Source organism: Pleurodeles waltl, chromosome 10, assembly GCF_031143425.1.
Source record: "Pleurodeles waltl isolate 20211129_DDA chromosome 10, aPleWal1.hap1.20221129, whole genome shotgun sequence".
Taxonomy (NCBI): Eukaryota; Metazoa; Chordata; class Amphibia; order Caudata; family Salamandridae; genus Pleurodeles; species Pleurodeles waltl.
The window spans coordinates 267,542,150-267,557,444 of record NC_090449.1 but is presented as its reverse complement, the minus strand read 5'-3'; the positions used below and the strand labels follow the sequence as shown (position 1 = coordinate 267,557,444).

Below are 15,295 nucleotides of genomic sequence, written 5' to 3'. Positions count from 1 at the left end.
ACTGCATTACCCAGCATCCATCTATCCACTAAGAAGTTACTTATCATTGGCAACAAATTATCTGGTAGAGATATTCTAGTTGCAGATTCCTTACCTTAGAATTTCCTTCAGGTGTCAGTCTGGATTTGGAGATTTTCCTCGAGCAGCACCGCTGCACGCTGTTAGGTGGCACTGGTTGTCTCCACAGTCGTATATGGGCACCACCGTGGCACGCTGTCAGTTTCTTTTCATGGATTCGCATGCCAGGATTGCGAAACCATGAAGAACACTGACCCTGGTGCATGAGAACTAGGACCCTGAAAGGAAAGTCCCTTTCTCTAGAAATCAGCTAGCAGAGGAGGGAGGATGGGTGGGTCGATAAGGAATCTGCAACTAGAATATTTCTATACCAGATCATTTGTTACTGAAGGTAAGTAACTTGTTCATCTGATAGGGACTTCTAGCTGTGGTATCCTTACCTTAGAATAGATACCCAAGCAATACCATCCCTGGAGGTGGGTCTGCCCATGAAGAACATACTAGGAAGTCCTGCAGAACCAAAGGGGCAAAGTACCCGTCCCTTCGGACCAGACTGTCCAGGGAGTAGTGTTTGGTAAACGTGTGCAAGGACACCCATGCTGCAGCCTGGTAAATGTCCAGGGCTAGAACTCCACGTGCTAACTCAGTGGTTGAAGCTGTTGCTCTGGTGAAGCTAGCATGCAAACCCTCCGGGTTGCTTATCATCCAACACGTAGCACATTTTATTGCAGAGAAAAACCCATTGGGAGATGGTTCTCTTCTGCACTACCTGACCTTTCTTCACACCCACATAACCCACAAAGAGTTGATCATCCACCCAGAACTCTTTGGTACTATCAAGCTAGAGCGCCAACACTTTTTTTGGGTCCAGGAGGTGGAGTCTCTCCTCTTCCTTAGAAGAATGTGGGGGTGCATCAAGAGCAGGGAAGGTAATGGGTTGGCCTACATGAAAGGGCGTGACCACCTTAGGTAAGAAGGAAGCCATGGTGCGAAGAATCACCTTGTCAGGATGGATGGAAACGAAAGGTGGCCTCGAGGAAAGGCCCTGCAGCTCGCTCACTCTGTGGGCAATAAGTGATGGTTAAAGGAAGGCTGTCTTGATAGTAAGAAGACAAAGAGGACAGTGGTGAAGTGGCTTGGAAGGAGTACATATCAGTAAAGTAAGAACCAAGTTCCTATTAGGGCACTATGAACAGAGAAGGAGGAAACAAATGGGTAAGACCCTCTAGGAATCTACCAGCAATTGGAGATTTAAACAAAGAGGGTTGGTCAGGTAATCTCAGAAAAGCAGAGATGGCGGACAAGTAACCTTCAATGGTGCCCAAAGCAGAGCCCTGCTGGGCTACTGAATGAACACAAAAAAGGACCTCTGATAGAGGGGCAGAGAGGTGGGTTGTAGGAAGTTGGCTCTGTATATACTATTTCAAAGTAAGAAATAGTGTGCACAGAGTCCAAGGGTTCCCCTTAGAGATAAGATAGTGGCAGAATCTGGAGACAGGCCAGTGGGGCTGGGGCCAGGTCAGTTGTCGTCTCCGCAGGGCTTTTCAAAGTTCCTAACTTACCTGTGTGGAGTACCATGCATTGTATGTATTTACTTCAAATATTGAACTTGTGGATATAAAATAAATTAAGAAAAATATATTTTTCTATATAAAAAAGTATTTGCCTGGAGTAAGACTGTGTGTGTGTACAACAAATGCTTAACACTACCCTCTGATAAACCTACTGCTCGACCACACAACCACAAAATAGAGCATTAGAATTATTTAATTTTGCCACTATCAACCTTTAAGGGGAACCCTTGGACTCTGTGCACACTATCTCTTACTTTGAAATAGTATATGCAGAGCCACCTTCCTACAAGGGAAAACATCCGTAATCCTATTGGGGGAATCCTCCAATCTCAAAATGGAGGATTTCTAAAGGGAGGGGTCACACCTCAGCTCAAGGCACCTTAGGGGCTGTCCTGACTGGTGGGTGGCTCCTTCTGGTTTTCCTCCTTATCTCCTCCAGCCTTGCTGCCAAAGAACAAGTTACTTACCTTCGGTAACAAGGTATCTGGCAGAGACTATCTAGCTGCAGATTCCTTACCTTAAAATTCCCTGGCGTCAGCTTCGAATCCGGAGTTTTTTCTGAGCAGTACCCTGAGCGCGTGCCGTCTGGCGGAGTTGTTCGGATCCGCGTGCGTCAACCAGCTCCGCGTGCGTCGTCAGCGTTGTTGGAGCCGTCTATGATGTCACGGTTGTCTATATAGACGCCGTCTTGGTGCGCATACGTCAGCTCTTTTCCACAACTTCCCACGCCAGAAGCGCAGAGCCATGGAAGAACCACCCATTATGGATTTTACCTCTGACTGTTTGAAGCAAAAATTCTTTCATGCCTTTAAGAAAGGCAAAAATGCCAAGATCAAAAATATACCTATGTACACATAAATACATATATGGAAAATGTCACTTACCCAGTGTACATCTGTTCGTGGCATGAGACGCTGCAGATTCACATGCTTTGCACATTCGCCATCTAGTTTTGGGCTCGGAGTGTTACAAGTTGTTTTTCTTCGAAGAAGTCTTTTCGAGTCACGAGATCGAGGGACTCCTCCCCTTTCGGCTCCATTGCGCATGGGCGTCGACTCCATCTTAGATTGTTTTCCCCGCAGAGGGTGAGGTAGGAGTTGTGTCTTATAGTAATAGTGCCCATGCAATGGAGTAATATGTATGTACATAATGTAGCTTAAAATTATATATTTACAAATTTACAAACGTTCATGATCAACTTCGAAACGGCTACAGGCTCCCGGGGAGGCGGGTGGGCGCATGTGAATCTGCAGCGTCTCATGCCACGAACAGATATACACTGGTAAGTTACATTTTCCGTTCAATGGCATGTGTAGCTGCAGATACACATGCTTTGCATAGACTAGTAAGCAGTTATCTCCCCAAAAGCGGTGGTTCAGCCTGTAGGAGTTGAAGTTGTTTGAAACAAAGTTCATAGTACTGCTTGTCCTACTGTGGCTTGTTGTGCTGTTAACACATCCACGCAATAGTGCGGTAAACGTATGAGGCGTAGACCATGTGGCTGCCTTACATATCTCAGTCATTGGAATGTTTCCTAGAAAGGCCATAGTAGCACCCTTCTTTCTAGTTGAGTGTGCCCTTGGTGTAATAGGCAGTTGTCTCTTTGCTTTGAGATAACAGGTTTGAATGCATTTAACTATACATCTAGCAATGCCTTGTTTGGAAATTGGATTTCCTGAATGAGGTTTTTGGAAAGCAACAAATAATTGTTTTGTTTTCCGAATTTGTTTGGTTCTGTCAATGTAGTACATTAACGCTCTTTTAATGTCTAATGTATGTAGTGCTCTTTCAGCTACAGAATCCGGTTGTGGGAAGAACACTGGTAGTTCTAATGTTTGATTCAAGTGGAACGGTGATATGACTTTTGGAAAAAATTTTGATTTGTCCGTAGAACTACTTTATTGTTGTGTATTTGAATAAATGGTTCTTGTATGGTGAATGCTTGGATTTCACTTACTCTTCTTAGAGATGTGATGGCAATTAGAAATGCAACTTTCCATGTTAAATATTGCATATCACATGAGTGCATGGGTTCAAAAGGTGGCCCCATGAGTCGTGTTAAGACAATGTTGAGGTTCCATGAAGGAACTGGTGGTGTTCTTGGTGGTATAATTCTTTTTAGGCCTTCCATAAAGGCTTTTATGACTGGTATCCTAAATAGTGAAGTTGAGTGGGTAATTTGCAGGTAAGCTGAAATTGCGGTAAGATGTATCTTAATAGATGAAAAAGCTAGTTTTGACTTTTGCAAATGTAGCAAGTAGCTTACGATGTCTTTAGCAGATGCGTGTAAGGGTTGAATTTGATTATTATGGCAATAATAAACAAACCTTTTCCACTTATTTGCATAGCAATGTCTAGTGGTTGGTTTTCTAGCTTGTTTTAGGACTTCCATACATTACTGTGTAAGGTCTAAGTGTCTGAACTCTAAGACTTCAGGAGCCAAATTGCTAGATTCAGCGATGCTGGATCGGGGTGTCTGATCTGTTGATTGTGTTGAGTTAACAGATCTGGTTTGTTTGGTAGTTTGACATGAGGCACTACTGAGAGGTCTAGTAGTGTTGTGTACCAAGGTTGTCTTGCCCAAGTTGGTGCTATGAGTGAGTTTGAGTTTGTTTTGACTCAACTTGTTTACTAGATATGGAAGGAGTGGGAGAGGGGGGAAATGTGTATGCAAATATCCCTGACCAACTCATCCATAACGCATTGCCCAGAGACTGATCTTGTGGGTACCTGGATGCAAAGTTTCGGCATTTTGCGTTTTCTTTTGTTGCAAACAGGTCTGGATCTGTTGGTGATCCCGAGAGAGATTGTCCGCTAACTGATTCTGAATCCCTGGAATGAACTGTGCTATTAGGCGAATGTGGTCGTGTATCGCCCAATGCCATATTTTCTGTGTCAGGAGACACAACTGTGTTGAGTGTGTCCCTCCCTGTTTGTTTAGGTAAAACATCGTTGTCATGTTGTCTGTTTTGACAAGAACGTGTTTGTGGCTTATTATTGGTTGAAATGCTTTTAACGCTAGAAATACTGCTAATAGTTCTAAGTGATTTATGTGAAACTGTTTTTGCCAATAGTCCCATTGTCCCTGAATGCTGTGTTGATTGAGGTGTGCTCCCCACCCTATCATGGAGGCATCTGTAGTTATTACGTATTGAGGCACTGGGTCTTGAAAAGGCCGCCCTTGGTTTAAATTTATATTGTTCCACCATTGAAGCGAGGTGTATGTTTGGCGGTCTATCAACACTAGATCTAGAAGTTGACCCTGTGCCTGTGACCATTGTGATGCTAGGCACTGTTGTAAGGGCCGCATGTGCAATCTTGCGTTTGGGACAATGGCTATGCATGAGGACATCATGCCTAGGAGTTTCATTACTATTTTGACTTGTATTCTTTGGTTTGGATACATGACCTGTATTACATTGTGAAATGCTTGTACTCTTTGTGGACTTGGAGTGGCAATCGCTCTTGCTGTGTTGATTGTTGCCCCTAAGTATTGCTGTGTCTGACACGGCTGAAGGTGTGACTTTGTGTAGTTGATTGAGAAACCTAGTTTGTGTAGGGTTTCTATGACGTTCTTTGTGTGTTGTGAACACCGTTCTAGTGTGTTGGTTTTGATTAACCAATCGTCTAAGTACGGGAACACATGTATTTGCTGCCTTCTGATATGCGCAGCTACTACTGCCAGGCATTTTGTAAAAACTCTTGGCGCAGTTGTTATTCTGAATGGCAACACCTTGAATTGGTAATGTACCCCTTGGAATACAAATCTTAGGTACTTTCTGTGTGAAGGATGTATTGGTATATGGAAATATGCATCTTTTAGGTCTAGTGTTGTCATGTAGTCTTGTTGTTTGAGCAGTGGGATTACGTCTTGTAATGTCACCATGTGAAAGTGGTCTGATTTGATATAGGTATTTAATGTTCTGAGATCTAATATAGGTCTCAGCAATTTGTCCTTTTTGGGTATGAGAAAGTACAGAGAGTAAACTCTTGTTCCTTTCTGTTGATTTGGTACTAATTCTATTGCTCCTTTTTGTAGCAATGCCTGGACCTCTAGTCCTAGAAGATTCATGTGTTGTTTTGACAGAGTGTGTTTTCGGTGGTACGTTTGGAGGGAATCTGAGAAATTCTATGCAATAACCATGCTGGATAATTGCAAGTACCCAAGTGTCTGTTATCTCCTCCCAATGTTTGTACAAATTGCTTAGTCAACACCTGGGGGGGTGGGGGGTCTTGGGGGAGGGGGGGGGGAGGTAATGTGTTGGGGATTTGTGACTTGGAAGTCACTGTTTGTTTTGAGGAGTTTTGGGGCTCTGGAACTTCCTTCTATTCTTTTGGAATTGTCCCCCTCTATATTGCCCCCGAAAACTTCCCCGCTGATATTGGCTTTTATAAGTGGGCCTTGTTTGAGAGGTTGTGGGTTCTGTAGCTTGTCCTCGAAACCCCCCTGTAAACTGTGTTTTGCGAAATGTGCCTCTGCTCTGTGGAGAGTAGAGTGCACCCATGGCTTTGGCCGTATCAGTGTCTTTTTTAAGTTTTTCGATAGCAGTGTCCACCTCCGGCCCAAACAACTGCTGTCCATTAAAAGGCATATTCAGCACGGCTTTGTTGTATTTCTGGCTTGAACCCTGACGTACGCAACCATGCGTGTCTCCTTATTGTTACTGCAGTATTTACTGTCCTTGCAGCTGTATCTGCTGCATCCATTGCTGACCGTATCTGATTATTTGAGATACTTTGTCCTTCCTCCACCACTTGTTGTGCCCTTTTCTGGAACTCTTTGGGTAAGTGTTATATGAAATGTTGCATTTCGTCCCAATGAGCCCTATCATATCTTGCCAGAAGTGCTTGTGAATTGGCAATGCTTGTGCTGCAACCCTTTTCCCCGCAGCGTCGAATTTGCGATTCTCCTTGTCTGGAGGTGGTGTGTCTCCCGAGGTGTGAGAGTTTGCTCTCTTGCGAGCTACCCCTACTACCACAGAGTCTGGTGTTAATTGCTGCGTGATATACACAGGGTCTGTAGGCGGTGGCTTGTACTTTTTCTCCACCCTTGGAGTTATGGCCCTGCCCTTTACAGGTTCCTGAAACACCTGTTTGGAGTGTTTTAGCATTCCAGGTAGCATAGGTAAGCTCTGGTATTGGCTATGAGTGGAGGATAGTGTATTAAACAAAAAGTCATCCTCTATTGGTTCTGAATGCAAGGTGACATTATGAAAAGCCGCTGCTCTTGAGACCACCTGCGTGTAGGATGTACTGTCCTCAGGTGGCGACGGTCTCGCTGGGTAACAGTCCGGGCTGTTATCCGATACTGGCGCATCATAAAGGTCCCATGCGTCTGGATCATCCTGACTCATTGCAGTATGAGTTGGGGATTGCATCAGTGGTGGAGTGACTACCGGTGATGTGTGCATTGATGGTGGTGGAGATGGTGGCGGAGTTGTTTGTCTTGCCACCTTTGCTTGAGGCTGCTTGTCCTTTTCTTGAAAGAAAAGTCTTCTTTTCATTTTAATTGGGGGAAGAGTGCTTATCTTCCCTGTGTCCTTTTGAATGTGGAGCCTCCTTTGTGTGTAGTCTGGCTCCATTGATTCTAGTTCTTGTCCGAACTTATGTCCTTGCATTTGGGAGGACAATCCCTGTTCCTCTGTGTAGGAACCTGATTTCGGTTCCGAGGCTGGATGTTTCAGAATGGAAACCTTTTCGGTAGCCTTTTTCGGCTCCGATGACACTTTCTTTATTTTCGGCGTCGTGATCTCTCAGTGCCGACCCATTTCGGTGCCAAACTAGCTCGGAGCCGCTGCCTCGGGCTCGAGATTGCTGTGTGCCGGTATCTCGACCGGAGTAAGATGACTTCGACACAAGCATGCCCTTTTTCGGTGCCGATGATCGGTCACCTATTTTTCGGGTTAAGCCATGGCCTGTTGGCGGTGGCATCCCCTGGGCCTTTGTGGTCTTCTCGTGAGTTTTATGTTTCGACGTCTTACTCACGGTTTTAGTAGTTTCTTCAGGATCGAGCTCGTCCGAGTCCGACTCCTGGATGGAGAAGGTTTCTTCTTCCTCCTCCAAATGCCTTTGTCCTGTCGGCACCGACGCCATTTGCAGTCTTCTCGCTCTTCGGTCTCTTAATGTCTTCCTCGACCGAAACGCCCGACAGGCTTCACAAGTATCTTCTGTGTTCTGGAGACAAACACAAGTTATAGACCAGGTGCTGATCTGTATACGGATACTTGTTGTGCCATTTTGGGCAGAAGCGGAATGGGGTCCGTTCCATCAGCCTTGAAGAGACACGTGGCCGGGCCGACCAGGCCCCGACGGGGGATTGAAAACCCCCAAGGGCCACCGGAGCTCTTCAAAAGTTGGTGTCGATCTGTAATAACTACCCCGATGCCGAACGCAAACAATACGGTCGATTTTTCTGAGATTCTAACTAACTTTCCGAACCGAAACACGGAGCGAAAAGGAACACGTCCGAACGCGATGGCGTAAAAAAAACAATCTAAGATGGAGTCGACGCCCATGCGCAATGGAGCCGAAAGGAGAGGAGTCCCTCGATCTCGTGACTCGAAAAGACTTCTTCGAAGAAAAACAACTTGTAACACTCCGAGCCCAACACTAGATGGCGGGATGTGCAAAGCATGTGTATCTGCAGCTACACATGCCATCGAACATATATATATCTACATAAGAAAAATATCCGCAGAGCGTGGAGTCTTGGGTGGGTGTAAGGAATCTGCAGCTAGATAGTCTCTACCAGATACCTCGTTACCGAAGATTAGTAACTTGTTCATCTGATAGAGACTTCTAGCTGCAGCTTCCTTACCTTATAATAGATACCCAAGCTATAACCCATGGCGGTGGGTCTGAAGGCGATTTTTACACCAGAAAGTCCTGCAAAACAGACCGGGCAAAATGCCCCTCTCTTCTCACCTGACTATCCAGGCAGTAGTGTTTTGCAAACGTGTGCAAAGAAGCCCACGTTGCAGCCTGACAGATGTCCACCACCGGTACGCCACGTGCTAACGCAGTGGTAGCAGCTTTCCCCCTAGTAGACTGAGCTCTCCAGCCCTTGGGAGGCTGCTTCTTCGCCAAAGCGTAGCAGATCTTTATACAGAGAACGACCCAACGCGAAATGGTTCGTTTCTGCACTGCCTGACCCTTCTTTGCACCAACATAACCCACAAAGAGTTGGTCGTCCACCCGGAACTCTTTAGTGCGGTCAAGGTAGAACGATAAAGCTCTTTTTGGGTCCAGCCGATGGAGACGCTCCTCTTCCTTAGAGGGATGCGGTGGTGCAAAGAAGGTGGGCAGGGTGATATTTTGACCCAGATGGAAAGGGGTCACCACCTTGGGGAGGAAAGAGGCACGAGTTCTTAATACTACCTTGTCAGGATATATCATGAGGTACGGTGGCTTTGAAGATAAAGCCTGCAGCTCACTCACTCTCCTGGCAGATGTAATTGCCACCAAAAAGGCAGTCTTAATAGTAAGCAGCCGAAGAGGACAGTTATGCAAGGGCTCGAAGGGAGCACACATAAGGAAGGTAAGAACCAAATTAAGATCCCACTGGGGCATAATGAAAGGCACAGGCGGGAATAGATGCACAAGCCCTTTCAAAAACCTCTGTACCATAGGTGATTTAAAAAGAGATGGTTGATCGGGCAACTGAAGAAAAGCTGATAAGGCTGCAAGATAGCCCTTGAGAGTCCCCAAGGAGGAACCCTGCTGGGTGAGAGACAATATAAACAAAAGGATGCTAGACAGAGAAGAAGAAAAAGGATCAATAGACCTCTCAGCACAATATGAAACAAAGCGTTCACAACGGCAGGCATAGATCGACTTAGTAGAGGGACGCCGGGCTGCCAGAATTACGTCACAGACCTCGGGAGGGAGGTCATAAACCATCAACTGTTGCCGCTCAATCTCCACGCATGAAGGCGCAGAGTTGACAGGTTTGGGTGGAGAACCTTCCCCTGCTGCTGCGACAGAAGATCCTCCCGAAGAGGCAGGATGATTGGGGGACCGATGCTCATTTTGAGAAGCTCTGGATACCAAACTCTCTGTGCCCAATACAGAGCCACTAGGATTACTTGGGCCCGGTCGTTCTTGAGAACTCTGGGCAGAAGTGGTATAGGCGGAAAGGCGTACAGGAGGCCTGAACTCCTCTGGCGAGAAAAGCGTTGTCTAGCGATAGCCCCCTTGGAAACTCCAAAGCACAAAACTGCCGACATTGCGCAATCTCAGCGGAGGCGAACAGATCTAACCAAGGCTCGCCCCACTGCTGAAAGTCCTTGCGCCACCTCCGGATGGAGACACCATTCGTGATCCTCTAAGCATTTCCGGCTGAGTTCGTCTGCTCTGGCGTTCAGAGAACCTGCCAGGTGTTGAACCACCAGGGTCATGCCCTGCTATTCCAGCCATGTACAGAGACGTAAAGCCTCTTGACAAAGGGTTCACGACCCCACACCGCCCTGCTTGTTGCAGTGCCAAATTGCGGTAGTGTTGTCCGTGAACACCTGCACCATCTTCCCTTTCACAACAGGAAGAAATGCCTTTAATGCTAGCCGGATCGCCTGAAGCTCCAGCAAGTTGATGTGGAGCCCGGATTCCGCTGGATACCAGTGACCTCTGATCTCCATCTCCCCCAGATGGCCGCCCCACCCCAGAAGTGACGCATCTGTTACCACCGTTAATTCTTGTTGGGGAAGGGAGAGGGGTCTGCCTTTGACCCACTCGCAGTTCACTAACCACCACTGCAGATCTTTTGCAGTCTCCTCCGAGATCTGAACCACGTCGGTAAGATTTCCCTGATGCTGTGCCCTTTGGAACTTCAGGTCCCACTGCAGAGCCCTCATGAGCCATCTGGCATGCTTGACCAACAGGATGCAGGAAGCCATGAGTCCCAGCAGCCTCAGAGTCTGTCTCACCGAGATTCAGGATAGCGGCTGAAACATCAATATCATAACCTGAATATCCTGGACCCGCTGTTCGGGAGGATAAGCCAGATACTGCACTGTGACCAGAACAGCTCTGATGAAAGTGAGCTTCTGAGAGGGAGTCAGGTGTGACTTCGGCACATTTATAGTGAACCCCAGCGAATGCAAGAGGTCCTCCGTCGTCTGGAGGTGGGTGACGAGAGCCTGGTGCGTAGGAGCCTTCAACAGCCAATCGTCTAGGTAGGGGAAGACTGAAATCCCTGACCTGCGCAAATGAGCTGCCACCATCGCCATCACCTTTGTGAACACCCGAGGGGCACTGGTGAGACCGAAAGGAAGCACGGTAAACTGACAGTGCTCGTGGCCCACCTTGAACCGCAGGTAACGCCTGTGGGGTGGCAGGATAGGAATAAGGAAATACGCATCCTGCAAATCCAACGCTACCATCCAGTCTCCTTGGTCTAGGGCAGACAAAACCTGAGCAAGAGTGAGCATCTTGAAATTTTCCTTCTTGAGGAAAAGATTGACGTCCCTTAAATCCAAGATAGGGCGTAGGCCTTTGTTCTTTTTGGGAATCAGAAAGTAGCGGGAATAACAACCACTGCCTACTTCTGATATCAGGACTCTTTCTATGGCTCCCTTGGCCAAGAGAGCTGTAACTTCCTCGCGGAGCAAAGCTAGATGGTCCTCCATCAGCCATTCCTTTGTCGGAGGGATAGAAGGAGGGAAAGACTGGAAGGGAAGGGAGTAGCCCTTCTGTATAATCTGCAGGACCCACTTGTCCCTGGTGATGGAAAGTCAGTGAGGGAGATGAAAACAAATCCTCCCTCCAACTGGACGGACATGATCCCGCAGAACCATACTAGGAGGGCTTGGGCACAGTGGAGGGGGGCTGTGTGGTGGCAGACCTCTGGCCAGACCCTATGGGTCTGATGGTACCACGACCACGTCCTCTTCAGGGATGCTGTGAAGCCTGAGGACGGTGGCTGAACTGTGGCTGGCGTGGTACCACACCCCTTCCGAAGCCTCGAAAGACAGACTGCTGTCGTGCTGGTGCTGAAAGGCCCAAGGATCTGGCCATGGCTCGAGAATCCTTGAACCTCTCAAGAGCGGAGTCTGCCTTTTCGCCAAAAAGGCGAGAGCCATCAAAGGGCATGTCCATCAAGCTGGTCTGGACATCCCCTGAAAAACCAGTAGAACGTAGCCAGGCGTGGCGACGTAGGGCCACAGACTATGAAATGGTTCTGCCCAGCGAGTCGGTTGTGTCCAAACCACACCGGATCGTAAACTTGGCTGCATCTCTCCCATCCTTGACAGCTTGGGTGAGAGTGTTCCGCACGCCCTCCGGGACCTGGGGCAGCACCTGTACTACCGTATCCCATAAAGTATGGGAATAACGGCCCAATAGGCAAGAGGTGTTTACAGACCTCAATGCCAGGCTGGTGGAAGAAAACATCTTCTTCCCAAGCTGATCCAGCCTCTTGGATTCCCTATCCGGGGGAGCGGAAGGGAAGGCACCAAGGGAAGTAGAGGCTTGGACAACCAAGCTCTCAGGAGTGTGGTGTTGTGTCAGGAAACTAGGGTCGCTGGGAGCGGGCCTATGGCGGCGGCCGACCATCCTATTCACAGGAGCCCCTGTGCTGGGTTTGGACCACGTACCCAGAAGGACGTCTGTAAGCCTCATTGAAGGGCAACAACAGCTCTGATGTTGACACCCCCGGCTGAAGCACTTCTGTCAGGATATTAGTCCTGACTGGCACCGTAGGCAAATCTAGGTCCAAGACCTCAGCTGCCCTACGCACCACCATAGTGAAAGAAGCACCCTCCTCTGTAGCCACATTAGGAGGAGAGAGCATACCAGTATTTGGAGACGTGTCCAGTCCACTGGCCTCCCCTAGATCTTCATACCAGTCCTGTTGCAATCCAGATTCTAAAGGGTCCTGAGACCCCTCCCATTCCTCTCCTGCGTCTGGCTGATCTAAATAATGCTCAGACAATGATCTGGCTCCGTCGAAGTCGTACAACGTCGCCCCGGATCATCCGGAATAAGGATGGGCTGGCGCCGGTGGCGGAATAGTCGACGTCGGACCCGGTGCCGAAGGAGGTCGCCTGTGAGCGACCAGTGCCGGTCCGGATCATCCGGAATAAGGATGGGGCTGCCACCGGTGGGTAATCGTCGGACCTGGCGCCGAAGGACATCGACTGTGAGAGACCGGTGCCGGTCAGGATCCGGTATCGGATCCTGGGGTCCCCAACGGCGCTGAGGACGAAGCCGCTGGCGTCTAATCCGAAGGGGCCCCTGCTGACCCCGTGGGGCACGAAGACCCACCCGAGGGTGCAGCCCGCTCAAAAACGATACGCATGGCCTCGTAAAACTCTTACTTGAGCGGGGGGGGGGGGGGGGGGGGAGGTGAGAAATACCTCCACCCACTACAGGCTTTGTTCCTGACCACAGAGTGATAAAGGCACTCTCCCCATGTGGCCAGAAACTCATCTGGTTGTGGCAGGCTGGCAGAAACTGGTCAGCCTAGAATTAGGATCCCCTAGCCCCTGCTCTGGCGTGAAACTGGACAAAGGAAAGGGGAGTGACCACTCCCCTGTCCATCCCCACCCCAGGGGTGGTGCCCAGAGCTTCTCCAGTGTGTACCAGACCTCTGCCATCTTGAATACAGTGGTGTGAGGGCACAATGGAGGCCTCTGAGTGGCCAGTGCCAACTGGTGACGTCGGAGACACCTCGTGATAGGCTCATACCTGGTTAGGTAGCCAATCCTCCTCTGAGGGCTATTTAGGGTCTCTCATGTGGGTTCCTCTTCAGATAACGAATGCAAGAGCTCACCAGAGTTCCTCTGCATCTCTCTCTTTGACTTCTGCCAAGGATCGACCGGTGACTGCTCCAGGAAGCTTCCAAAACCGCAACGAAGTAGCAAGAAGACTGCCAGCAACATTGTAGCGCCTAATCCTGCTGGCTTTCACAACTGTTTCCTGGTGGTGCATGCTCGGAGGGCTGTCTGCCTTCACCCTGTACTGGAAGCAGAGAAGGAATCTGTGGATCGACGGGAACTTCCCCCTGCAACCGCAGGGACCAAACTTCTGCATCACCGGTCCTCTGAGTCCCCTCATCTTGACGAGCGTGGTCCCTGGAACACAGGAGCTGGATCCAAGTGACCCCGATAGTCCAGTGGTCCTTCTGTCCAAATTTGGTGGAGGTAAGTCCTTGCCTCCCCACGCCAGACAGTAATCCTGTGTACTGCGTGATCTGCAGCTGCTAAGGCTTCTTTGCACTTTTGCAACAAATCCTTCCTGCACAGCACAGCCCAGGTCCCCAGCACTCCGTCCTGCATTGCTCAACTCGCTGAGTTGACCTCTGACTTCGTGGGACCCTCTTTTGTTGTGCTGAGACAACCGCCATGCTCAGATTTCTTGAATGCCTGTTCAAGTGCTTCTGCGGGTGCTACCTGCTTCTGCGTCTTTTCTCTCTCTCTCTTGCTGAGCGCCCCCTCTGTCTCCTCCTCCAAGGGGCGACATCCTGGTCCTTCCTGGGCCCTGGCAGCACCCATTATCTTCAACTGCGACTCTTGCAGCTAGCAAGGCTTGTTTTCTGTCTTTCTGCGTGGAAACAGCTCTGCATCCTCCAGCACACCGTGGGACATCTTCTGACCAAAGGAGAAGTTCCTGCCACCTTCTGTTGTTGCAGAATCTTCACCTTCTTCCACCCGGAGGCAGCCCATTTGCTCCTTCATCTGGGGTTTAGTGGGATCCTGCCCCCTCCCCCCCGGACACTTGCGTGACTCTTGGACTTGGTACCCTTCCTTTACAGGTCCAGGAAACCATCTTCAGTGCTTTGCAGTCAATTATTGTCTTTGCAGAATCCCCTATCTCGACTTTACTGTCTTTCTGGGGTATTAGGGTAAATTTAGTCCTTCTTTTCCGAGTCTTGGGGTGGGTATCTTGGACACCCTTAGTGTTTTCTTGCACTCCCAGTGACCCTCTACACACTGCATTAGGCCTGGGGTCCATTCGTGGTTCGCATTCTACTTTTGGAGTATATGGTTTGTGTTGCCCCTAGACCTATTGTCTCCTATTGTATTCTATTGTGTTCTACAGTGTTTGCACTACTTTTCTAAGTGTTTTACTTACCTGATTTTGGTTTGTGTGTATATTTTGTGTATTTTACTTTCCTCCTAATGGAGTATATCCTCTGAGATACTTTTGGCATATTGTCACTAAAATAAAGTACCTTTATTTTTAATAACTCTGAGTATTGTTTTCTTATGCAATAATGCTATATGATATAAGTGGTATTGCATGAGCTTTGCATGTCTCCTAGTTCAGCCTAAGCTGCTCTGCTATAGCTACCTCTATCAGCCTAAGCTGCTAGAACACTACTAATCTACCAATAATAAGGGACAACTGGACCTGGCACAAGGTGTAAGTACCACTAGGTACCCACTATAAGCCAGGCCAGCCTCCTACAACACCTGATGGGCACTAACAGTTTACTGTGATGGCCTTTGGCTTATAGAATGCCCCTGCCACCTTCCAAAGGTTGGTGAATCAAGTCCTTGCTGGCTTGGAGTCCTTTAGTGTAGCTTATCTTGATGATATTGCTGTTTGTAGCTCCAACCAGAAGGATCACCTGGTCCACCTGAAGAAGGTTCTGCAGGCCCCGCAAGCAGCATGCCTCTCTATCAAGGCATCTGAATGTCAGATAGGGCAGGGTACTGTGGTTTGCTTGGTTCACCTTGTTCGTGGCCAGACTATTCTGGACTGGG

The 15,295-nt window shown here is 48.5% G+C and overlaps 1 protein-coding gene across 2 annotated transcripts in view; it reads right to left on the bottom strand.

Annotated features, from left to right (window-relative positions):
- Window positions 1-15,295, bottom strand: part of USP7 (ubiquitin specific peptidase 7) — a 1,253,379-nt gene that overhangs the window by 19,684 nt on the left and 1,218,400 nt on the right. The window lies entirely within an intron of this gene.